Genomic DNA, 27,636 nt, shown 5'->3' with positions numbered 1-27,636 from the left:
GTGTGTTCAAGAATTATATTTTATTACCTGAATTAAATACCATTGGTTCCATGCTTGTAGGCTTTTCATAAGCTGCTGTTCACTCATATTGTACCCTCTCACTCATACTGAAATGGAAAAATCACAAGTTTGAATTTCAATTCCATCCTGAGACTTTTGCTTTTGCTTTATACTGTCAGATCTGGCTCTCAATGGTTCAGAGCTCCAGAAAAACAGACTAAATCACTGTAGCATCTTTCCTCTAGGGTCAAATTTGAACTTCAGAAGAAAGATTCAGAGGCTCTATTTTTAAAATTAATACAGAATGTTGAGGATAAATGTGTGTGAATCCCCATATGACAAAAATAGAAATTATAATTTGTTAAGTAAAAAGGAGACTGCAGGGCCAAAATGATGTCACTTGTGCTAAACCCCAAGTCAGCAAACAAAGACTAAACACCTAACCCAAATGCATTTTCAATCCCAAGGAATGTAACCTTTAAACAGTCAACATGGAATTACCTGATTGGCACTAGTCAGGTAATCAACCCCACAGGCTCTTCCATTCCCCTTAGGAAGGAGACCTTGCCTGAAACAATCCATTCTTTGCTAATAATTTCCTTTTTTCTGCCCCCTTTTATGCCTTTAAAAACCTTTCCTTTCCTATAGCTTCCTACTGCTACATGGAATGCTGCTCAATTCATGGGTCTTTGAATAAAGACAATTCGATCTTTAAATTTACTCAGCTGAATTTCTGTTATTTAACAAATTCAAACCAGAATGACATATAAAGAGCTTTATTACTTTTGATAATAAAGTTATAATGCACTCTACCACTTTTCTACTGTAGATCTTTAGACCCTTTTTGAAAAATTCTTCCTTCAGATGTAGTCTAATTCCAAGTATTGACTCTATCCCATCTTACTACACTGATGGACAGTGATTGCAATGGGGTGGAGGGTGAGAATTCGATAATATGGGTGAATGTTGAAACCCCAATGTTGCTCATGTGAAACCTTCGTAAGATTGTATATCAATGATACCTTAGTTAAAAAAAAAAGATGCAGTCGAATTCACATGGCAAATAGTTTTGGGGGACAGAGAAATAATAATAGGTAAAATTCACAGGTAATGCCAGTTTTGAAAAACCTTCATTTTAGAAAAATAGTCTATCTGCCTAACTGTAAGATTCATTCATGAAATCGCCAATATAAATTTGATCTGTGTTCAGTGTCATGCAGTATGTCATTTTATAGTCAATCTGGTTAAGTAAGGGGGTAAATAAAGAAACTGAGTTATATAAAAGCCAGGAAGTTTGCTCAAGGTCACAAAGTTAACTGCCAAGCAGATGATGCAACAGACCTTTCATTAAAAATAATCTAATAACAGGGTGAAGAGCTCCTCTCTGAAGTCTCCAGCATATTTTCACTTCTCATGAATTTTTTCAGAGAGCATCTGTTTTTAGGTAAGTAGAAACATACCCAGAGAAAATAAGCCCTGTTGAAAGAAATTAAAATCAAAGTCCACAAACATGCTCTTCTTTACATGTGTGTTAAAGGAAATGGAATGCCATCAACACTTGGTTATTTTTGAAAATAGAAAAGAATGCAGAATAGCATTATCTAAAACAACTGTCTTTATCCATCCCTGCATCATGCAAAACTACTGGTTTCCCACAAGTACACTAAGGAAGCCCACAGTTCTTGTTTTTTATTACAAATAGATGCACCCAATGATCATGGAAGTTTTCTGCATACAATACTAAACCTATATACAAACAATGCAGGTTTAGACTAATGTTTGCAAACAATGTTCTCTGGGCTCTTAGTACCACAAGAAGAATTTTGCAGTGTTTTTAAAATAATAATAAAATAAAATAGATTTGAAATATTGAGAAATTCAGTTAACAGAGCTTGAGGAATGTTGTTTCCCTGAAATAATTTTTGGGTCTTTAACATTCTAATATATACGATGAACTGACAAAAGAGGCATTTCCCAAATATCTGTCCACAGAAAATTGTGATCTATACTTCCTTGATATTCCAAGGGTCTATTTTGGATAAGGATTCTCTATAATACATCATAAACAATCCATTGATCTATGATTCCCATAAAACCAAAATATAGCACTTTTTTTTTTATGTTTCTGCTTATGTTTTCCAAATGTGGAGACAGCCTATTTGTTTTTGGACCATTCCACTCAGTTGCCTTCCTATGGTTTCCTTTAATATGTCTTGGTTCTTAACTGTGCAAAAGCAAAATAGATAATCTTCCATTGGAAAGCCTTTTATATATGTAAAGACATCTACACTAATCCCTTGCACTGAATTACCACCACTACAAGCTAAACATCCCAAATTCTTCATGGTTGGGATGTCAACACTGTCCAAACTGATCTTCTCATGACACATGCTTGTTTGAAGATCACCGTTCTCAGAGTGTGATCATGTCAGTGCAGGATTAATACTGACCCAATTATCCCAGGGTCCAATCCCTGGCTCTGCACTTAATATCTTCAAGACTGTGACAAGTTAGGTAACTTCTTCTAAGCCTCATTCTGTGCAGTAGTAAGACAGTAATAACAACAGTTCTTGCCATTGTGAGATTTCTGTGAACATTAAATTTAAAATGTTGAATCTGCCACGTAATGAATGCTCAATAAATATTAGCTTGCATCAGTATGTCCATGCTGGAAATACATGTTTTGTTTTAGCCAATTTAAAAAGTGTAGAATTCACCATGTACTCAACATTGAGTCTTTGGATCAGGGTTGTAATCAGCAGGTAAATGGAACAGCGAGGGAAGAAACAGAGAGGAAAGTGGCAGAGGATTAAAAATAAGTCCCAAATTATCTGCAAGCAGATAAAGCCCTGACTGCATAATTTTCACCGAACAGACTATCTTTGTCTTCCCATGTAGTAACCTGTCACTTTCTTCAAGGGTTTTAGTGAAACACACTCAGTAAAAGCCTTCAATCTGAAGAAGAAATACGGATATGGGAATAAACATCTTTTAACAAAACAGACTTCAACTTTCCCCTGCTCTTCTTGGAAGAGTGACATTCAGAGGCAGACAAAATTCAGTGTCAAGTTATTTTCTACTGCTGGTCTGATGCCACTCAGCTTTGAGCTTGCTTTCGGCTACAGCAGTGGAGCTTGCAATCTTTTAATTCAGTGCATGACTTATAGTTCCCTGTAGCACCTTTTAAACTCTGGCAGAGTTCTACAACAATGATGAATGTGGTTCCATTTAGCCCAGACCTGTAGCATCTTATAGGTTCAAGAATTCTTGGCACTGAGCAGCTGAACTGAATTTGGCATATATTTCAACATGGATTCTGATCTTCCTATAATTGGTGGAGTTGTGGAGAATGCCTGGCAGGAGTATAAAAAGTAAAGAGACTCAAATTATCTTTGTGAAATTTCTTTGATATTTTAGGAAGGTTCTTGATTTCTAGCAATCAATTAAAGAAATGACTAGAGGAAATAGACTGTTTTCAATCATGGTGCTTGTTCTCAAAGGATTGATGAGCATCACAAAGTTAAACTAGCCTGAATTTCCCACCACATTAGGATCATGTTACTCCTTACTCTCTCATTCCACTTAATTTGATCAAATACTGAGTTCTTTCCTAAATTAAAAAAGGGAGGAAGGAGGGAGGGAGGGAGGGAAGAAGGAAGGAAGGAAAGAAGGAAGGAAGGAAGGAAGGAAGGAAGGAAGGAAGGAAGGAAGGAAGGAAGGAAGGAAGGAAGGAAGGAAGGAAGGAAGGAGGGAGGGAGGGAAGGAAAGAAGAAAGGAAGGGAGGGAGGGAGGGAGGGACGGACGGAGGGACGGAGGGAGGGAGGGAGGAAGTAAGGAAAGGCAACCACTAGATTCTAAAAGATGATTTACAGAAAAGGTACTTCGGAGAGTTTTCCGATGTACTTGTTATCACGGAACATGAAGCTATCCCCCTCAGCCACACATACCTGGTAAACAGCAGGTGATTAAAGAAGAGCGGATCACAGGATAGCCAGGATTTTACCAGATGGCCCCAAACAGAATTTTACCAGATGGCCCTGCCCCTGAAACTGGGGAAAAGTTAACTTAAACAATCCAGTCTTCTCATGAAAAAAGAGCAAGTATTCATTAAAGAAAAAAACAAAACAAAACAAATCAAAAAAAAAAAAAAAACAGACCATGAACATGAGAAGTACAGAAAGAGTAGGTTAATCATAATAGCTATGTGACAATGAAATAGGGATCCATAAGCTGCTAATACTCCTAATCCAGTAATCATCAAAATATATCCCACATAAACTTCTAATCCTGAACTTTCCTGTTTCCGTGAGGCCCAGATATTCTACGGTTGTGTAGCTTTCCCAGAATTCTGATCAGAACCTGACATATGGAACATACTATTTTTCTCTTCTTTATTTCTCTATTTCACCTTCTGTTAAACCCCTATTACCTAATGACACCTAAGTCTCCATTCCTTGCAACCAAAGGAGGACAAAGTGCATCTAGAAGAAAGCTAGTCCTTGATGAGTTCAGCCATGTTTGAAGTTACATTCTCTGCTTCTCTCAACCTTTCCTGCGTAGCACTTAGTTTTGTATACTAAATTAACCTAAATTATCATTCCTTTGAAAACAATTATGTGCTAAAGAGCTAACACCATCAAGCACAGGACTGCAGAACGGCAAGGTGCTCAATAAATCTTGCTAGTTAATGATTAAATAGAGTCCATAGGACAAAAATATTATTAAATCAATATTTCTTAATTCTAAGGCATAAATCTATTAGAAACCCACATTACTACTTCTTATTACCCAGAAAGTATAAGAAAAAGTATCAGATAAAGGAATCAAAAGTAGAATTCACTCATATAAGTACTGAGCACTTTAAGACTAGGAACTATGTGTGACACACTGGTATGTGCCATGCACTGGGAACAGAGACAATGAAAAAAAAGTCAATTTCTCCCACTCTAATGGGAGATATGGTCAAGAAACATCATAACACACAGTAGAGCTATAATATTCACTTCATCTTATCACATAAGAGCCTGCAGGCTGTAACTAAATAGAGATCAGTGAGCTCCTAAAAAAATAACAATAACATGTTCACTGGTGGGCACTCCATAAAGACAGTGAACTGTTCAACACTCAGATATTCTGATGGCTGTATTCACAACTCACAGTCAAGGGATGTTTGCAGTAAGATACAGTACGGGAAGGGATCCTACAACACAGAGTCACCATCAATGCCAAGTGTGCACATCAGGAGGCAAATCCTAAGTATGATGGGATTTTTAAAATTAAAACACACACACACACACACACACACACACACACACACACACACAATAAGTGACTTAGAAGACTTAATAGAAATCTATCCAGACAACGGCTTTGAGAAATGCATCACTTTAAAGAGAAAATAATCCTCTATTTACCAAGAAAGTCATCATTATCTGAAATTGCCCCATTTTAACATGCTAAGTTCACCTTAGTGGCATGGTTAATGGGGCTAAGAACACAAGAGTAGAGGTTGATACTAACACTTCCTTTCTTATTACTATTCTGTTCATACTTTTGGAACAATTTCTTCACCCCTCTCCTACTGCCTCACTACTCTAAAATCTGTCAATAAGTTGGATATTTTATCTGACTTCTTCCGGCATGCTCTTAGACAGGATATATTACCTACTGTAAGCAATTTTTCCCTAATCTTCATTCTATATACAAGCCTTGCCACAGGGAGATTCCCCTTACTTGCTTTTCATGCTTTTCTAGTCTAGGGTTTTACCCCAGGTTTCTTGGTCTTCGTGGAATTATTAGAAGTCTTCCTGGATTCTCACTTTGATTAGTCCACATCTTAAATTATTTAATCTGCTTATATACTTAAAAATTCGCTAGGGCCTAATCAAGAGTTATTTGGGTTATGTACCTTCTTCAGTGCTCTTAATTGCTACACATTTCAGTTTTACTTAGAGAGCCAGGATGACCCATGCTAGAATGTCAAGCTGCCTGGTGATCCCAAACATAGTTTTGACGTGTTAAGTGGTGCAGGACAAGAGCTGTAAATCTGAAATTCTAACACTCATCTTTTAGCCCCAAAACACAAAGTAAATTTCTAGAGACATCTCCAACAATAAATCATCATATGTCAGCAACTAATTACAGTCAGTGTAGTGTTAGAAAACTACAGCATCTCAATAAATCTCATGAGATATCAGTTCAGAAACAAGTCGTGAGGAGACACAACACTGCTGATTCAGGACTAGCAGAACTATCTGCACATCCTTCTAAGCAGCAATGGTACAAAAGCTAAACCGACCAAAGAAAAGGATCCTTTAGACAAGGGACTGTCTAAAATTGCCTGGATATTGATCATCAATGACCTCGTCAATGTGTGAAGATTAGTAAAACAAAGTGATTCTGATGGTCAGTTTCAATCCTGAAAAATAAAAGGAAAAACACCTCTGGAAGCAGGTATAGCCTATATACATATATGTCACAAATACCGGTACAGTGCAGAAGAGAAAACAGAGACTTTTGAACTGAAATACATGCTTTGCCAAATATTACTTACTTGACTTTTTATTGAAATTTTCTGCCCATTATTAGACCTTGAGAGGCATTCAGCTTTCCTGTACTTATATTTCCACAACTGTAAAGTATGGATAATAATGCCCACCTTGGAGCACTGTTGTATAGATTAGAAATAACATATGAAAAGGTTCTGGGGATACTGGTAATGACAAACAAATGAGAGCTATTATGCACTGTTATTTTATTATACCTGACTGCAGGTTCCCAAAATAACAGCTAGGTTATCACTTTAGAACCAAATCCTGAAGCTGCTCTAAGCTAAGGACATATATTCTTGGTTTCATCTATCTGCTGCACAAAATCTGGCCATGCCTTAGTCTTACCTTAGTACTTAATAGCTCATAAAATAACATGCCTACTTGTAAATGAGAGCCTTGAATAAGCCCTTCCAGCTGGACAAGACAGGAACAACAGGCAACCATAACCTTGAACAGGAACGGCTAACACAAGCTGTTGTGCTGGGGAAAGTGATCACTTGAAAGGTGCTATAAAAATCACTAATGTTGGCATATTATGGAATGAACTTTTGCTAATCACAAAGGGGGCTACTTAATTCAAAATGATGGAGACCTTGTTTGGAGGATGTGAATAGTGATAATTTTTTAGAGGGAAATCTGGAAATAGCTGTAAAAGCTAAAAATAAAAAATACAATGATGGTGAGCAGGTTTCTACCCTTATGGCCTTGATAAAGGGAATAAATGTTCTGAGTAGTCACTGGCAAGCAAGAGATAGGTATGTGTAGACTGATATGGACTGACACCTATGGTTCATGTTTAAATGAAGAAAGGATATTCCATACCATTGCTTTTATGGGAGATGTTCAGAGTTTTTTTTTAATTGAGGAAGTATATTAATACATATGTCCTCACATATAATATATATCTCAGGGAAGATAAACAAATAATAGTAACATTGCTCCTAGGACAAAGAGCTAAGAGAAGATGATGGAAAAGAGGCTTAGTTTTAACCAGACCCCCTTTTATACTGTTAAAATGTATACTCACAGGCACATAACCTTTACAGAAAAATAATTTTAAAAATACAAAGTGTTGAAAAGGCAAACTAAATTGGAAAGTTCAGGGATTATCCAGGGAAATTAAACAACATTAACAGCCAATTCAAATCAATCAAGGTACCAGACCCTATTCCTTAGTACTGGAATGTTTTTCTTTTAAATAATATGGATGATTAACTCTTCATTTCAACAGTGCAGATGGAAGTTATATATTTGATTTCTTCAAGCTATGAAATGAATTGCTGTCAACTTCCAAGTTTGACATTTGCTTAAATTCTTCAGTGAGAGGCTTCCAATACAGCACAAGATCTATGGTAACCTATATTACAATTTTACTTAACTGGAGGACACCAATCTCTAGTCATATAATTTCTTACAGGTAATATGATATATTCCCCAAACCCAGTGCTGTATTGACTTAGCCCTTGACTAAGGACTCGGGAATAAAAAAAGAAAGAAAGGGGAAGAAAAGGAAGGAAAGAAAATGTAGGGGATGGGAGAGAAGAGGAGGACAAATAGGGGGAGGGGAAGAAAACTGAGGTAAGGAGACAAGAGCAGACACAGCAAAGTCATATTATTAAAATTCACAAAACCAGTAAGCCAAGAGTTTCAAGTGACCTGAGATATGGAGGTAGCCTCTCAAAGTATGGAGAATCTCCCAAACCAACAATACAACACTCTAAGACTTAAGACCTCTTGACAAGTATCCATGAGCTAACCTTAGATAATAATCCACATCTGTGATTGACATACTCATAGTAAAAAAGACTTATCTATTACCTAAATGCCTCATGTATGGTTTAAATAATATAAAAATCAAACACATTGCAAAACTGGTATAGTGTGAAATTAAGGTTTCTCCTTTAATATTCTCAAACTTGAATCCACTTTAACTTCATTTCCCATATTCTTAACTATTCTATTTACAGCCTTCACATTTAACATCCTCCTTCAGGCACCTTAGGGTAAAGCTTTCCTAACCAATGACAACTTGATCATTTATAAATAAGAACGTAAGTTGTGATTCAAGCTCTTCCTTGCTGACTGACCCTTTTACAGGCTCTTTTCTTTGCCTGGAACTTTCCTCCCTGGTTATTTGTATGATTAGCTTCTCAAGTTTCAGGTCTCAAAATTCACATACACCAAAAAGTCTTGCTTCACTATGCCATGGAAAGTAGATCCTTCCTACACTCTTCTGCATCCTGGCACCCTCCTTCTATCCTTCAGAGCACCTAATTCAGTTTATAATCATTTTTAAGTTTTAATTACTTAACTTTATTTTCAATCTCCCTATCAGACTCTAACCTCCAGGAGGGCGGGGTCCACTTCTGCCTTTTATTCTTTTACCCACAGGACCTAACGTGATCCAAGAATTTAATAGCACCTCATTGTAGGTGAAATGGATGAGTTGACATGAATTCTAGAAGGACAATCCACTCAAATTTTTCTATATTATCCCATTTTGACAAGACTGATGATGCCACACCAAAAAACCTGTAATACCACAAATCTGCAGGGAGTGACAAATTCTATTTTGAACTTTCTCTGCTCCCATTTACTGTATATGGCATTTATGAAACTATCAAATTCATGGAGAAATATCAATAGTGTTGAAGATGGAATTGGTGCCATGCACTGCTCCTCATTCTGCAATGGTCTGATGGCAATTCTGTGGACAAGGACACCCAAGTAAAATTCTTTGAAAAATAGGAGAACCATCTTTAAACAGGGAGATTAAGGAACCTTGGTGTGGTAATGAAAAGTTCTCCAGAGAAACAGACTAACAGAATGTCTGTGTATGCGTGTGTATACACTCACATTATATATACATATGAGAGAAAGATATTGAAAGAGATACATTTATTTTAAGGAATTAGCTCACATAATTGTGGAAGCTGGCAAGTATGTAGTCTGCAGAGTAGGCAGGAGACCCAGGGAAAAGCATGCTAAGTCCAAAGGCAGTGTGCTGGAAGAATCCCTCTTTCCCAGAGGGGGGAAGGAAGGGTCAGTCTTTTTCTTAAGGACTTCATCTGATTGCCTGAGGCCCAACCACATTATGTATATACTTTATTTAAAGTCTCCTGATTGAAATGTTAATCTCATGTAGAAAAAGATACCTTCATAGCATCATCCAGATGTATTTGACCAAATAACTGGACTGTGGTATAGCCAAGCTGACACATAAAGTCAACCGTTACATTTGGTTAAAAGATCCTGTATTGTCATTTACATATTACTCAATTTATCCTCTCTGGTGAAATGAAAGATATGCAATGAAAACTTTTTATAAATGTCACAACAAGATGTAAAGATGTGTACTTTTCAAATGAAACATCATGTTCTGAGTGACTAATAAGCATGCATTTACACCCACCCATAAATATCCTTCACTGAATTTTATTGCCAATAGTCAAAATCATTCTTTGCCCTTTGTGTAAATTTGTGGCCAGAGTAACAAAAATTGATCAAACTCAGTATTTTCTAGAAGCTTAGTAATACTTGGAAAACTGTGTGAAAAATATGTTTATACAACACATTTTGAGTATTCAAATACATTCAGAATAATGAATGTAACTGTATTTACATGCATGACTTAGCAATTTATTATAATTACAAAAAAATTATGTTTACATTCATATACCAGTGTTTGTTTGAAAAACCTTCCTATTTGAAATGGTTCTAACATTTGGAATGGTTTCTCAAACCCCGGTAATTTATGCAGATTCACCATCCCTACAATAAAATATAGCTCTGAAAGCAATGCATACAAGTTGAGGTCCTGGAAACTCCAACTGACCATCAAGCACAAAAATCTCTAACTTAACCAGGACTCCAAACTGGTTAAAAGCTTTGGCTCACAAGCAGGCAAACTGGGTATCTGACATCAGTACTGCCATTTACTAGCTGCGTGACATGAGCTAAGTTATTTTATCTCTGATTCTCATCTAAGACAAAGGGATCATCACAGTACCTAGTTAATAAGAAGACTGTATGTTTAAATGAGATATTATAATAAAAGGATTTAGCAATTTGCCTGGTATATTGTAAATGTTCAATTAAAATTACTCAGTATGACTAAAAATTACTTAGACCACCGAAATATTTTTTTTTCATAAAATATCTCCAGTGATTAGGGCATTTCTTTCTAAAAAGAATTTTCTATTATAATCAGAAAAAAAGACATTTGAAAACCTACACTGAAAAATATGATGACATATATATAAACTGTCAAAAACCATGACAGATGTGAAACAATAAAAAAATGGGTGATATGGAACACACACTGGGACTAAGCTTTCCAAAATGCATTCCAAAGAATATCCTACTGTATCTATGGTCTTAAACCCTGCTCCATCTAGTAAAATTATCTGAGGGGGGTTAAAAAAATTCAATTACTTAGAACCCACACTCACCCCAGACCAACTACATTAAATGATTTTACTGAGCGGTCAGGGCTGAGAGCCACAACCATTAAATGTTTAGTAGACAGCCCTTGCAATGAGGGGAGAGGGAGTTGTTTCTTAGTTGTTGTGGACTGGATGTTTGTGTTCCCCCAGAATTAATGCCGAAATCTAATCCCCAATATGATGGTAAATGGAAATTGGGTTTCTGGAAGGTGATTAGATCATGAAGGCAGAGCCCTTATAAATGGGGTTAGTGCCCTTATAAAAAACACTCCAAAAAACCCCCTCAATCCCTCCTCCAGGTGTGGTTCCCATGAGAAGACACTGTTTATGAAACAATTAGTGGGTTCTCACCAGACACTGAATATGCCAGCAATTTGATCTTGTACTTCACAGCCTTCAGAACTGTAAGAGAACTGTAAGAGATAAATTTATGTTGTTTATAAGCCATGCAGTCTATGATACGTTATAGCAGCCCAAACAGACTAAGACAGGGAAATAAATTTCAGAAACATGCATTTCACAATGCACATAAACATTATTTGAAATCTTATGTTAGTAAAAAAACTGTTTAAAATACAGAATCTTCTAAACTCATTTCTCCTAAGAAAAAATTTAAAAGGAACATGCTCTATTTCCCAAACCTGGCTGAACATCAGAATCACACAGGAAGTATATTCAAAATATAGTTTCCTAAACCTCATCCCCAGAGACTCTAATTCAGTACCTCTAGAGTAGGGCTGTGAATCTTTATCTTCTTCTAAAGTGCCCAGATTTTCTGAGACTCATAGTTTGCAGCAATTACCCCCAAGTGTTTATATTCAGTCCCATAAACGTGGCCACCTCTTCTGCTTCCAAGTTGATGACAGGGATGGGTTTTTATATTGGACACCAGGCCTCCTGTATGTCTGGCTTCTAACAGGAAAATCAGCAAGAGTTTAGTGGTAAATGACTACATATGAAAGAGTATTAAAGATCATTAGGTCTGAGGTACAATCCAATTATGAATACCAGGCCCAAGTCAAACTCAGAGACTTCCATGCTCAGGCCACCACAGGGCAACTCTGGAGAAAAGATTAAATCTTGGTGCATAAATACTAAGACTCATGGTTCTCAGAGTTAAAAACAAGTTTGCAGGCTAGGCCCAAAAAGCTAAGCTTTAGCTCTTTACTGCAGTAACAGAGCCTCCAGAAACACACTTGCAGAAAAGACATTAAGTACTGGCTAAACCAAGAAGGGAACTTTCAGGTCTTGATCTTATGAAACATCAGAATTACTGGCTGATGTGAATTATTCAGAGAAGGTACAAGCTTATAAAGAAGCAACGTGGCAGCTGCAGTTCTATGAGATATCAGACTCCTTTTGAATAAAGCTGCTGGCCAAAATCTGCAAACAAGAGAAAGGCAGAAGGAATTACATACCAAATTTCCAGCCACCTTTCCCCATTCTGCAGAACATTGAGATTAGAGGACTTACTGTAAACTGTGGAAAATGCCATAGACCTTCCAAGTGGATGGCTTTTCCAAATTTGCAGAGGGGCCTTAAAGTAATGAGTGATAACCCTATAAAAGGTAACCTGTGTGTCGAGACTGCAGACGTTCCTAACAGAAAAATGAGGGGACAACATTGTAAGGCACATGGCAAATAAGAAGAACCTCCAACATGTGCAAATACTAGGAGAACTTCTTCACAATTCTTTGGTTGTTAGCAAGAATAACCAACTCTGAGAACCTAAAAAAAAAGGAGTGCTATAAAAAGAATATATGGAGATGAGGGATAAAAGAGAGAACTAGGGAATCAAGCAGCTCCCAAATCACCACTAATAGACACCAATGGACAGTCTGGCCAAGACACTGACACAGGAAAAAGAATAAACCCTCCTAATCATTCTTCATCCTTGTGTTACTGAACTCAAGATTCCACATACAAGGACAGTGGGTCCTCAAGCCATGCATGTCCCATGCCTGCACCTCTAGAATCCTGGAGCAGAGGAAGGACGTGGCTGCAGAGGCCACCCTAGTGGGAGGATGGGCTCAGGATTTATCAATCAAGACCACCAACAGTGAAAGCAATTTTGTTGGTGGGAAAGCAGAGTTATTCCGGAGAATTAAAAGAAAAAAATGTCCACTGCAGTATCAATGGCTACTAATTGAAGTGTTGTAAAACAGCATTACTTTCCTTTTAATAACGTCAAAGGACAGCAAATGTTAACAAAAGAATGCACCTCAGTCACAGAAGAGAAACATGGAATGAAGCCAGAAAATATGGTGGATAGCAACTGGTCAATGAGTACCTTGCCATGCAAACCTTTTAATGTCTCAAACAAAATGTTTTTCAATGAAAAAAAAAATGTCTTGTATTCTATTGAAATTGTGCATTTGGTAATTACAGCCATGAGTCAATTCTTCTCATACTACAATATAAAAGCAATTAATTACTTTGTGAGATGCTTTTATTACATGCATAAAGACCTTTCTGTTTGCTCATTTTCTTAGTTTTCTAATTTAAGCCCCAAATTACTTATTAATCCCTATGTATATTGGATTTAAATATGAATACATTAAACAAGTATAAATATTTTATATAAATAAAATGCAAATGTACTTTTGCAACCAGTTTACTGTTATCTTACATAATTAACATGAACCAGAATAGGAAATAAGATTTAACCATACATCTGAAAACTTAGACAGGTTATGGACACTGCTCCAAACCCAACCCATCATTCAGATATCCACACTGATTCAGATGGATCTTTCAAATTAATAATCTGATGTCACACTGGCCATTTAAAACCTTGTGGTGGCTTTCTGATGGCCTAAAGGGTATGTCCTCTTAGTCCCTAACTTGTCTCACATGTTAGAGATGCTACTTTGCGCAGTTCTAGGATGCACTGACACTGTATTTTCTTGTTCTCTCCCCAACTCTTGGAACACCATCTGCATTCTAGGCTATGAATTATACAATGCAAAGACCTTGCTGCCACCTTCCCCCATTCATGCCCTCTCATACCCTGCTCTTTGCTGTTCTCTGAACACACAATTTTCTCTAATGACCCCATGCTACAGTACATGCTATACCCTCTTTTATAAGTGTTCTTTCCAAACCCAACCTGCAAATCCTATCATTCCATTTTATCTTAATTATCAGTTGAGATGGTCTCTATGCAACTGCCACCATAATATCCCATATCACACTGTAATATGAGTTTTCTTTTCACACCACACAAGGAGCTCTCGGAAAGTACATGTAATGTGTCTTTTCATACTACACACACATACACAGACACATAAACACACACTCACAAATACCAGTCTAGCCTTAAAATAGGCTGGGTAGGAACTCGCTCAAGGCTGATTAATTACACTGATGGGTAAGATGGTTCTTGTTCCTGAGGTCTTGTTCCTGACCTCAGCATAAGGAAGAATGGTTTGAGATAATCCACCACTAAGGGCTTCAAGAAGAACATAATGAGGACATATTCCCAAGAAATAAAATAGCTTCCCTCCAATGATTTCTAAAGCATTATATATTCCATTCATGTCATCATATTCTACCTGAATTTCTGAAAATTTTATATGTATGTACATATATATACACACACACACACATATGTACAAATATAAAAAATCTTCTGTAAGACACAACATATATTACACATATCTTATCCACCCCTACTAGTTGCTGATCATCTTTTAGCCAAACTCTACTGTACCTATCTTTATTCCTGTATTATTGGGTCCTTAATATATAATTATGCATGTTGACTATGTTCTTGACATTTACAACTAGTAAGCAAGGAACGGGTTGACTCAGTTAACAACATGATGTAAACTAATACCTATCCGTCTTTAATGTGAATCCAAATCACTGGAGAAAATGAAGATCCTCATACAGTAGGTCTGGGGTAGGGCCAAAGTTCTGCATTTCTCACAAGCCCCAGGAAATTCCAATCTATGGACTGTAATGTCATCAAGGACTTGGGCAAATTTCCTATATGAATGACACTCAGTTCTGAACTATACACTGTGTACCTAAGCCCATCTAGAATGTATGTTCTTAGTCAGAAGTAGGCTACAAAAGATCAAGGATCAAATGCAAACTCAAATAATCTTTATTGATGAACAAGTCATTATATTATTTTCAGATATAAGGGGAACAGCCCTTCCACCCCATTCAGTAACTCGGCCAGGCAATTCTAGTAATTGAAGGTGGTGAAATCCATCAGTGTAATTATGTTTCTTTACCTCTTCCTAACATCTACAGGCCTAAGAAGGAAGAAATGGCAGGATTTCTACCATTCTGGTCTACTGAAAGTGTGTGCTTGGTCTGGTGCTCAGAAGTATCACTTAGAAATTGAATACTACATAGTGAATCTTGGGAATGATCTAATGGCAGAGCATACCAGGGTATTAATGATCAGAAGCTTGCAGACAGGCTAATTTCCATAACAGTCACAATGTAGATTCTATAGGATGTAAGTAAATGAAGGAGGTCTGTCTACAAACTTAAGATTCTTATGTAAGTAAGCTTAGTAGATAGCAGGGAAAAAATGGAAAACAGTAAGTTCTCATTTTATGTGTAGAAATATAGACAGAACCATATAAAGTAATTAGGACATCTAAGTAATAAGGTTAAATGAACACTAAACAAAACAATATTGATATAAGTATTTCAATTTCAGAAACTACACAAGAAAATGTACTTGCAAGGAGGAAGTAGAGCTGCATTCAAAACAAACTTACTAACAATGTTTCATGCTTTAAAGGTTATACAAACGCATTGGAAATAAAATAACATTAACTTGTTTCTCTTCAAGTAGGTAAAACTCCATTACATGAATAATACAGCAGTCATTACTTTTATGCTTCCTAAATTTTGAAATTCAAAGCACCCATAAAGAGACTGCTATTCCCAGAGTAAACAGAAATTCATTCCCAGTACTGCCAGTATTACAAATTTTTTTAAATTGTGTAAATCTAAGAAATTTCAATCACAATGACTAAAATCAACTCAAAACATTTTTATACTTCTAGTCAGTCATATGTCAGCATTTCCTTTTGCAACATGGCAAGATGGGCCACAGCTGAAGTAGACAGAATACAAATGAGACCAACTCAGTAATTAATTCTTCTTAATAAGTAAGAAGACTCTTAACCAAAGCCAAACCATTTTCTTCAAAATGAAATCTCCAATAGTGCTAATCGCATCTTAGTTCAGATTCAGTAGCTCTCTCTAATAGCCAACTACACAACAATGCACACAGCCAACAGAGATCATGTTGTCTATCCATGCATAAAAACACAGGAGAAAACATAAATGAGTATTTTAGAAGTTTGTAAATGTTAAACTATTTCAATTTTGTAAATTATAACTTTCACATAGTTCATCAACAACATAGGTATCATACTGAATAAATGTATCAAAAGAATAAGATTCTAACAATAAAGTCAGCATTTTTAGGGATAGTCTAATTAGGTGGCTGGCACCAGGCTATGTGCATATATAATTAATTCATTTTAGTCTTCACATACCTACTAAAATGCCCCATTATACAGATGACAAAAATGAAGCTCAGAGAGATGAAACTTGGTCTCATCTTACAAATACAGAGGTGACAGAGCAAGAATCTGAATCATCAAATCATACTGAATCACCATGGCTGCCTACAACCTTTCTTTTACATCACATAAAATAGTGATCTCCATCTGTAGAGACTGAATCCCAACTTAAAACATAAAATTCATTATTTGGGGAAATGCATAATACTATGCTTCTTTTCTTAAGATTTAACCTTAATATACTGATTTAAGGAGCTATGTTATAATACTGAAATTTGTAAAAGTTCATTTATTCAAGAGACCAAATGACTGTTACTTTGAATAACAGTAATGTTTTTAAGAAATACTCATTTAAGTTAGAGCACATAATATAAACTACAATACACTGGTAAATTGCTGCTAATAAAAGAATGGAACAGAGTTAATGGAACTATGAATTCACAATAACCCCACATTACACAGACACACCCTACCACCACTTCCATAGTATCCAAAACAGTTGTGGTGTCTTCAATTCTGACCACTAGGTTTAAAAAGAAAATGGGGACAAGATGCTAGGAATTTTAAATTACCTTCTAGTAACAGAAGAATGACAGCTTGAAATGTGCTTTAAAAAAAAAGGAATTTCTTTACACAGTGAAGACCATGTACAAAGGAATACAGACTTTGGGATAAAGTTTATTGTACTGCAGATAAGACAGCCAGTATTCCTCAAGTGTAACACAGGAATATTCACAACCATGATTCTGCTGCAAAGCATATCACAAATACATGTGACAGGATTATCAAAGCTGGTTATTTTCTATTTCCACTGAACTACAGTAACTACCTCTCAGTACCTCAGTCAAGAAGTAGGGAAAGGGTTAACTGAGAACCATAAAAATGAATGTGACACTGTTATTCTGTCACACACACACAGACAGAGAAGGTGGGGGAAGGGGAGGACCTTCAAAGGCTCATTCAGAATCTCTTCAAACTATTAAGTACAGTTTGAATGGCTTGCATATTTGATTTTCCTAGTTCACAACTGGTAAGAAATAACAAATAGAAATGGCTAGTTCCACAAAGCAAGGTAATGTAAGACCATCTGAAAGGCAGCAGAAAGCAGACAGGGGTAACTGAGTGTTAAGTACCGACATCTCAGCAGCACTTAACAGGATCATATTGCACAGTCCAGTATAGTTTTAACTGTTTCAACAAACATATAAAGCATCTAGATGCACTAGGTTCTGTATAAACTGCAAAGATTAGAGCATAGGGATATTTTGCTTAGTGCTTAGAATGCACCATGCCCACTGTACTAGTCTGAAGCTCTTATCATTTAATGCTCACAGTGTCTCTATAAGATAGGCACAATAAACTTCACTTAACAGGTTTTAAAAACTGCCTTGGGTAGGGCTAAGAATATGTTTAAGATCACACAGTTGGTAACTGGCAGAACGTCCAGGTCTGAACCAAAGGCTCAGTCTAAACTACTATCCCATGTTCATTGTAGTGATCTTGTGTCAGCAAGAATTAAATCATATTTAGCCACCTGTTTAAGGAGAAAATAATAGGTTTTAGATGGATTCCCTCTTAAAACATCTATTCTTAAAGACAAGCCACTATTTACAATTACTTAGTTTCAAGAATTCTCTTTGTACTATCATTTTACTAGGAATTAGAAATATGACAGAGAACATTATGTTTTTAAAGATGTCATTCACCTAATTAAATACAGTCAAAGTAGTGCGTGGACTCCCAATTAATTTGCTAATCTGCAACGAGTCTAGAATCAATAGCTAGGTAATAGCTAATCAAATGAGTCACCAAGGAAAAAAATACTCATATTTATATTTCATAGTTAAAGAGCAATGATAATACAGGTGACAATTTAAATTTGTACAACTCAAAATGATGGCAATGTGCCTAGAATCAAGCCTTATACAGCATATTTGGGGATTTGAGTGTCATTATTTTGTTTGATTTTCTTCTCTTCCAAATCAGACCCGTCTCAGCATAAGCATACCTGTAACACCTGTCCTCATTGGAAATTTCCATGAAAAATCTAAAAAGGCATGGCAACACGAATTACCAAGTTTTTTACTAGTATAACTGTGCAGGGTACAAAGTATTTTTATACATAAAATTTCAACCCAAAGGTAGAGAGGATATTTTCTTGTGGTAAGAGAACAAGGAGTCTTTTGAATACATTTTTTTTTTAATCTCAAGAGCATTATAGAATCAGCAATGATTCTGCTGCTATCCTAACCCTCATTTTCTCATGAACCCAACTCCGTTCCCAGAAACATACCTCTTCTAATAAGTGAAAAATATGTATATTAAGGGCTTTGGACTGAAATTGGCCCTTCCCAAATATGAAAAATATTTTCTCTTTCTACACAATGAAAATTGTTGACTCTGGCTTTAAATAAGCAAGTAAAATAAAGCAAGTTCTTGTGTAGAAAAGAACTAATCTTGTAGCCAAGTCTTCCTTTTTCAGTTCCAAACATTAAAAAGTCTTTCTCAAATATTTCCTAATCATTCTCATTGACTTGTGTGTTGCACTTATCACAAACCCCTAACAATAAATGTTCCATGAACATGTATCATCTGAGTTTAATTATATTTTTGGTGCCTATCATGTTTCAGGCAAAAGATATTCAAATATGAATAACATTAGTTAATTTAAAACTGTTTACTGGAAGCTCACTAGGATTCCCACACTGTACTAAGGACTCTGCATGCAGTTCTACACATAATTTTCAGAAAAATATTATGCCTTTAGAACTACCCAATTTTATAGATGAGCCCATCAATAAACTAAGTAATTAATTATGTCTTTTAAGTACCTGGACAACCCTGGAGAATGCAAATTATCCCATTACACAGCTGATGACACTGAAACCTAGAAAAGGTAGGCAACTTGCTGTTTACACAATCACACAGCTAGTACAAAATGGATTAGGACTGGGAAGACAACTGTCTTGAGTCCAAAGTTCAAGCTCTTATCCATTGTCTTAAGAACACACAGAGTATTGAGTGACATGTGAAAGAAGTATTACAACATTGCAGATAGGGCTACAAACCTGTCTCTATTTGCCCAGGACTTTCCTAGTCTTAACACTGAACGTCCAGCATCCTGAGGACTCCTCAGGCTTGGGAAAACTAGAAGGTTTCAGCACTTTCGTGACAGGTTGTTACATCAGTGGCATGGGGAAAAAATACAATAGAAGTAGGCACAGAGAAGAGGGCTGTTTTTTATGCTTCAGTGAAATTGAAAGAGATTTAGAAGAGTGACATTTGAATTGAGCATTGTGCAAACTATAATAAACATGGTGGAAAAAAGATGGCAAGAGGAGACCAGCCAGAGAAGCAATGCAAACAAAGGCATGAGAAAAAAAATCACATGGCAGTTTCCAGGGTGGGTGACTAACTGGTACAGATGGGCCTAAAAAGGGGAAAGCAATGGGAAAGTGTGACTAGAAAGGAGGTCATCTGGAAGGGACCAGAATCAATTACATAAGAGAAAATTAAGTCTTACTTCATAGCTCTACAAAGAGAGAGAGGCTTTGAAGAAATGAGAGCTTTGGCTTTAAACTTAGTGGGAAATCTGTGTGCCTAGGTAAGGGGATGCCAAGTGATTCTTTACTGGAATTCTGACTTATTACAAGGGAGTGGAACTGTTAAGCACACAACCAAAGTGACACATGAGATGAGTTCAGGGAAACAAAACAAAACAAAACACTAGATTTCCCTACCATCCCATGTTTTCCCCTTGTCAGCTTGATCTAATAAATTGGTATTAACTACAAGTGATAGAAATTCAACCCAAATCAGTTTAAGTCAAAGGGTAATTTATGAACTCAAAGAGCTGAAAATTCAAGAGGTAAACTCACTTTAGGGACTGCTGGATGCCTAATGGGTATATCAAGAAATATACTAGAACCAAGTTTCTCTCCATCTCACCTCTGATTATCATTTTCAAGCAACATGTGGTGACCCCCACAGACCTAGCCTTTCCTCTCTGGTAGCAATGCAACTACAGCAGTGTCAGACCAACATCCTTCTGGTTCCGGTCTCCTGTTCATAGGGATCGGTTCAGGAGCATGCATGGAGCCCAACTGGAGTCCCCAAGAAACAGCAAAGTATCTCACTCCTCTGAATTGGTTCTCACTGGGCCCCATGCCTTAAGTAGAAGAGTATGTTACAATCCTTAAGCAGGAATTGAAGTTTCATCCAACCATATGCACTGACAATAGGATAGTACCAGACAATAGAATATTACTCAGTACTAAAAAGAAATGAACTATCAAGTCATGAAAAGACATGGAGGAACCTTAAATACATATTACAAAGTGAAAGAGGACTCTCTGAAAAGGCTACATATTGTATGACTCCAACTATATGACATTCTGGAAAAAGCAAAACTATGGAGACAATAAAAAGATCAGTGGTGTCCAGGGGTGGAAGAATGAAGAAGAGATGAATAGGCAGAGTACAGAGGATTTTTAGGGCACTGGGCACACTATGTATGGTATTACTGTGATGGATACATGCCATTGTACATTTGTCCAAACCCACAGAATGTACATCAGTAGTGAACCCCAAGATAAACTACGGACTCTGGATTGTTATGATGTGTCAATATAGGTCCATCCTTGGTAAGAAATATACACTCTGGGGAGTGATGCTGATAATGGAGGAGCCTATGCATGTGTAGGGGAAGGGGCATATGGGAAATCTCTATACCTCCCTCTCAATTTTGTTATAAACGTAAAACTGCTCCAAAAGCATGTCTTAAACAAACAAAAAGAATGGGATGGTAACTGAGACCAACATTAAAAGGGAAAAGGGGAATAGATATTTATTAGGCAAACAACCAATATGCATATATATATACATACATATACACACACACTATCCTCTTGGCACACCTAGAGAGAGGGAAATGGAGAAATAGCTGGTAATCTCACATGCATTCATTGGAAATCTGTGACAAAGACTGGCTACGCAGTCACCAAATCTGTTTTCCTTTCCTCCTGGGCTCTTAGTGTGACTCCATTTCTCAGCTTTCCTTGCAGAGAGGAATGGCCAAGTAACTGAGTTCCACCCAGTGGAATGTGAGCAGAAGCCATGATAATCATTCCCAGGCTGTGCCTATAATAACCTTCTATGAACATTGACAGGACATTTCTCCCTCATATACCTTGTCTGAACAAGGAGGACTCTGGAAATTAGGAGAAGACAAAGACAAAGAGAGTAAGGATTTCCCTAATGACACCATGGAAAGCCACTCAGTTAGGAACTATGCTATGAGCACTGAACTACCCCACATAAGCAGAAGGTATGAAGTTATTTTAAACAACTGAAAATTTAGAGTTTATCTTTTACAGCAGCTAGAATTAGCTTTTTACAAGGTCCCGTGGGACTCAGTTCATGGGGAGTCTAAAAACATGGTAATAAGCAAGTTGAAACCTCTCCATCCTGGTGATCCTATTATTTCATAATAAGGGGCTTGAAAGCACACATACACACTAAGGCCATGGATGTGAGGAAGATTGCAAGGAAAGGGAATTTAGAAAAAGAAATACAGCAAATTTCTTATAACAAAAGGTTCAGGGGAAGTTAAGAAGAAATGAATGGAGGATTTTGAGGAGGAGGTGACTGGTAAGTATACAGTATAATCTGCCTACCTACATGGTGAGAAGAGATTATATGCTATTAATTTTGAAGATGCTACAAATACATACTAAAAAATAAGAAGAAAAAAAATGACTCTATGATATTGGAACACTAATTGTCTTGTCAAGAAATACACTTTTATTATTGACCATGTCACATTCCACTGTAGCCATTGGGAATCAAAATTGTAATAGGCATTTTTGTAAAAGACAAACATGTAGGAAAGGTGAGATGAGGCAGATACTCTAAGCAGGACAAGACACTGGATAAGAGCAAGAAGGATCATTTTCTTTTAAAGGATGCTATGATTATAGAGGTGCTTTTCATCATTCAGGACATACTGAAAAAGTTTTCCAAAGCTGAGAAAACAAGAAGAGAGTTTACTTTCTCGTCCTCAGGAGTTAGGGATGTTGATGAAAAGCAATGACTCTGATGAAAAGGAAGGTTAGGATAGAATATTTTATCTGCGAACTCACCAGAAAACATACTTATTTAGGCAAAGAAATAAACAGGACTTTATCTTCACATACTGCAGCATGAAGCAGTAGCCCAGGATTCTCACAATGAAAGTTTAAGAGAAACATTAAAATTTAGGGACAAAGACCCTGACAATTTGCTTATCAGAAATGAAAAAGCACTGGGGGATTTCATTTTAAATATCTGCTTCTGATCCTAGTAGGTATTCAAGATAAATCTGTATCATACCCAATTCTATTCTAGCATATTTTAGATCAAATGTAATCTTTTTCTTCTTTTTTAGAATTTTTTAAATTACCCTCCAACTTTTTTTTAGACAAAACAAAAAGTGGTTCAATGGCTACAATAAGAAAAGTACAAAGGCAAGAGCAAAAAAACATTACAGTAAAGCTGTTAAGAAAAACAATTGTAGAGCCAAAAACCTGGTTCAAATCCCAGCTCTGCCACTTACTGGCTATGTTGAGCAAACGACTTAACTTCTCTAAGCTCAGTTTTTCTCATCCATGCAATAGAGATAATAATAATACCTATATCAGAGGGCAAAAATTTTAGAAAAGTATCTAAAAAATACTAAATACTATATATGTACTATCTTCTATTTCTTCTTCTTCTTCTTTCTTATATCTTAAACAGTTTTCTGCCAGGAAAATGAGGGGTTGTAGAAAAGAAAGGGGAGTAGCATTTATTGAACATGGAAGAAATATCACACATAATAACAGAATGTCATAATAAAAGAACTCTGGCTGTCCCCCCAACCACTCCTCCTTCCTGGAAACACACCAGACAACATTTCCCAGCATCCCTTGTAGTAAGATACAGCCACATATAATTGAGTCCTGGCCAATGGGATGAAAGCAAAAGTGGTATGTATAACTTCTAGGTCTGACCAATTAATATCCTGCAAGTCTTTCTCCTTCCAATGGCTTGATACCGATGAGCATGGTGACCCTGCTGAGAGATTACAGGAGCACAGAATGGATGCAGGCTGGGTATCTGAATTGTTCCTTGGAGGACAGTAGCCAGCATCATCTATCTTTGGACTTTACATGATTGAGAAATATACTTATTTCCATCTGAGACAGTACACTTTTTTAACTCATTTATTATAGCTGTAAACCCACCCTAAGCTTACTACCTGTACTCTCATGTTTAATAAACCAATCATGATATCTTGAAATAGATGTTATCCCAAGTGATAGCTAAGGAAACTAATGGTTGCAAAACTTATGGAATTATCTTGTTCCAATATCACAAAGATAATAAGTTATAGGGCCACATTTGCATCCAGGTTAACATATTCCAACATTTTACCTTACCCCCTCTACATCAAGCAGCAATATGGAAAGTGTCCTCCCTTTCCTCACTCATTTATTCCTTGATTTTGTCACTTTCTGACCATGGGACTTTAGTCTTTTAATTAAAACTTTATTTTTTTATCTGCATATTCAGTTTGCAAGATCTAGGATAACCCCTAGATCACATTCATTTCTTATGCCTCATTCCATCCACCTTTGAGTCCATGATAAGGAAATAAGTGCTCTTAACCTATCTGTTACAGGAGACACAAATTTCTAGCAGTTCTGCAACTGGCTACAGTATCAGAGATAATAAATGGCAGAGTCAGAGATAAGGAGAGAAAAGTAAAAAAATTCCAAATCATTGGTGACTTTCCCAGTGGGGTATGCACCTCAGGGGCTGTGTAAAACAATCCACTGGAGTACAGAAAGAAAATATTAGAACTTGTGTTTCATAATAGAAGTTTTACTTTATCCTTTAGTTTCTTTCTGTATATGGTTCATAACATAAACAGTATATGTGTATAATTTATGAATAATTTTAGTGATTATCATCAAATTTTCTTCTGATAGTATATAGTCAAGAAAGTATGAAGACCAGTAAGTATAGGTCATAGATCTGGTTCCTTCACCAGACTTATGGAAAATTAAAACAACAAAACTCTCCACATCTGTTAATACAGACATATCCCTGCTTACTATATGAAATAGATTAATTCAATTAAAATCATATAAAAGCATGTTTTCACAAAAGTTTAATTCTTTAGAAAGATTAAAACTTATGCATATTATGTCTACATCTTTGAATAATCAAGAGGAATCCAACAAGTTAAAAACATTATCAGACAAACTTGGCAGAAAAGTCAGTATAAAGGGGAGAAGCTTTTCTGTTGAGAAGTTTAATTATTCAGGTTACTTTTATTTTGTACGACCTAAATCACAGTAACATGTCCTGTATATACCTTTCAGAAGAAAAACTCTACCCCAAAGATTCAGTGTTTAGAGGGAAAATAATCAAAAGACCTACTGCTTAATAAAAAGGAGGGAACTAGGCAAAATAACTGGATGATAAAAAATCCTACATTATTTGAAAGGCTTACTCTCTATTCACTATTAATGTCCTATCAATATGAATCACTATGGAATGAGGTGCTGAACTGACACAAGGAAACAAAATTTCCCAAGTTAAAGGAATGGAAAAATGTTTTTATAAAGACTGCAAATAAGGAAATCTGCCTCTGCTGAAATTTCCAAATGGCTCTGACCTGCATCCTCAAAGAACAGGTCACTTCTTATAGTATTAGTCCCTAAGTTTAAAAGTCAGTTATTTCATGCTTGCCAGCAACCTCACAGGGTCCACACAGAAATATAATGAAACTTATCATCATGATTCCACCTCATCAGCCCAGAACAGTTGAAGCCAGTTTAAACAAACAAACAAAAAAATCAATAGCATTTTGTAAGGTGACAAAAATAATACTCCCTTGGAACTTGAATTTGATCCTTAGCAGTCTAATACACAAACAACCCATCGGGAAGATGCCCACAAGTCGTCAATGAAATCAAGATGAAGATAGCAAAAATAAAGTTAAGGGTGAGTGTGAATTTTCTCATAAATGCCACGAAAATCGTCTCAATGTGTCTACCTCCATGAAACAATGTTCTTTTCACCCACTTGGTTAACCAGAGAGAGCAAACTTGCTAATCGGCCCGACTGTAATTGCTACAGTGTAGATGTGCCTGTATGGTAATCTACAGCCTAAATTTATGCTTCTCTACCCCACGCCCTGTGGACATAAACCATAAACCTCAAAATAAAAGCACATTCCAAACTACTATATTAAGTGTCCAAACGAATGTTATATGGAATTATTCCTTGAAATATCCAGTTCCCATCACAATAAATTGCAGGAGCATCCCATACAATTAAGACACTGTTACTCAAACATTCCCCGCCCCTATGTTGATTCCAGTAGGAAAACTAGAAAAAGTTCCATGAGCATGCCTCCCCAGAGCTCCTCCTTGCAAGCACACCTCCAACAGACACCAAGATCCACTACCCGACCTCCACGCAGTCCACCCACCCAAGGTCAGCAGTCACACTGATTCGCCCCACACAACCTCCGCAAGCCTTTTCTCTCCAAATCTGGCAACCCCGGCCGGCAACCAACCTCCTCAGCTTCCCGCTGCGCGCTGCCGCCTCCCTGCACGGGCTCCGCTGTGCTGCAAAATGTTTTCATGCATCAGACTCCCTGACTGGTTCAGAGAGATTCAGGAGCCCACGTCCTCCTACCGTCACCTCCACACCCTTCTTTAATAAGATATCTACATGAAGCACAAAGAGGAAATGCACGCAGGTTTTGAGCCCTCCGTTCCAGAAAAAGAGAGCGAGCGGGTTGGTGTCTGCGGAGTCCTTGGAGCACATCTCGCCGGTGTCTGGGTTCCGGCAAGGAGAAGAGGAGGTTGCCTTCGTCTTTCGAAAGAAACTGCAAATCCCCTTAAGTTGCTGGAAATGACCACCACCCGTACAAGCTCCCTCGACAGAACCAGGATATACCAGCTACGTGTCATAAGAACAGGGACCTGTTCAAATGTGGTTCGCCGCTGTACCCCCAGAGCTTAGCACAGAGCCTGGCACTCAGCAGCCGCCCTCAGAATCAGTGTCTGTTCCAACACGGCTTCTTCCACCACAGCTACGAGCTGGTGTTCCCTTAGTCCCAAGTCCCTTCAAACCCCTGCCCAAGTTCGCCATCCTCTACTCTGGGCTGCAGCCGGGCAATGCGAGCCGCGGGGCCAACATCAGAAGGAAACTCGCCGAGAACCGCGCGCCAGGAGCTAGGGCGCACGAAGGAGCAACTGACTGAGTCAGTTGGAGAAGCTGGTTTTAAGGGTTCCTGAAGCATTAAGGCTCTAGGCTCCTTGTTTTGTGGCTGCCTTCGCTGCTCAACAAACTTATTTTCTGACCAAAAAGAAGGGTCGCCATGGGGTCACGGTGGCGTCGTCGGGGCCCTGCCTCCTGCCGAGTTCAGGGCGTTCTGCGGCGGCGGCCCCGACCCCGAAGGGCTGCCCGGTCAGGGCGGTAAGGTCCACAACACCAGGTAGCCTCCCTCCACCCTTCAGTCTCCAAGGACCCGACCTTTCCCCAAAGCCAAAGCCGGGGCGTCCGGAGCCGCACGCGCGGAGAATGGAGGGGACCCGGGTATCTCGCGCCACACTTACCTCAGCACCTGAGCGCGGCGCCCGCTACAGCCTCAGGTGCGACTACGGCACAGCCCGGGCGGCCCGGCGTAGGGGCGAAAGCGTCCTACTTGCGACCAATCCTGGTGTTGAACCCCGGGATCTTTCTGGTGCGGCGCTCCCCTCCCTCCTAGCGCTCGCGGCGCCTCAAAAAACCCGGCGCGGCGGAGTTGGGGCTGCCGGCTCCTCAGCCCGGAGGAGGCGGAGACGCGGCGCCGGGAGGAGCGGCACGGGGAGGGCGCGCCGGGCGCGCGGCGGGCTGAGCATGCTCAGTGCGCAGCCGGAGGAGGGGCGCGCCCCGCGCCGCACCTGCCGGGCCCTGCCGGGAGCGAAGACCGCGTCTCCCTGCGCGCGAAACTGGGAAAGGGCGTCTCGCCTGAACCCCAAGCACCCGAAGATGTTCAACACG

The 27,636-nt window shown here is 38.0% G+C and overlaps 1 protein-coding gene across 6 annotated transcripts in view; it reads right to left on the bottom strand.

The window, feature by feature from the left end:
• CNTN4 (contactin 4) overlaps window positions 1–27,427 on the bottom strand; it is a 927,209-nt gene extending 899,782 nt beyond the window's left edge. For 5 of the 6 annotated variants that reach the window (XM_073230946.1, XM_037019370.2, XM_073230950.1 and 2 more), the window contains exon 1: window positions 27,210–27,426. The gene's annotated coding sequence lies outside the window, so the exon portion shown is untranslated. Of the gene's footprint in view, window positions 1–27,209 lie in introns of all 6 variants that reach the window. The other variant, XM_073230952.1, reaches the window with a different exon arrangement.
• Between the last annotated feature and the right edge of the window lie 209 nt (window positions 27,428–27,636).

This window comes from Manis javanica, chromosome 3, assembly GCF_040802235.1.
Source record: "Manis javanica isolate MJ-LG chromosome 3, MJ_LKY, whole genome shotgun sequence".
In the NCBI taxonomy this organism is placed as follows: Eukaryota; Metazoa; Chordata; class Mammalia; order Pholidota; family Manidae; genus Manis; species Manis javanica.
This window is presented reverse-complemented; position numbering and strand designations above follow the sequence as displayed.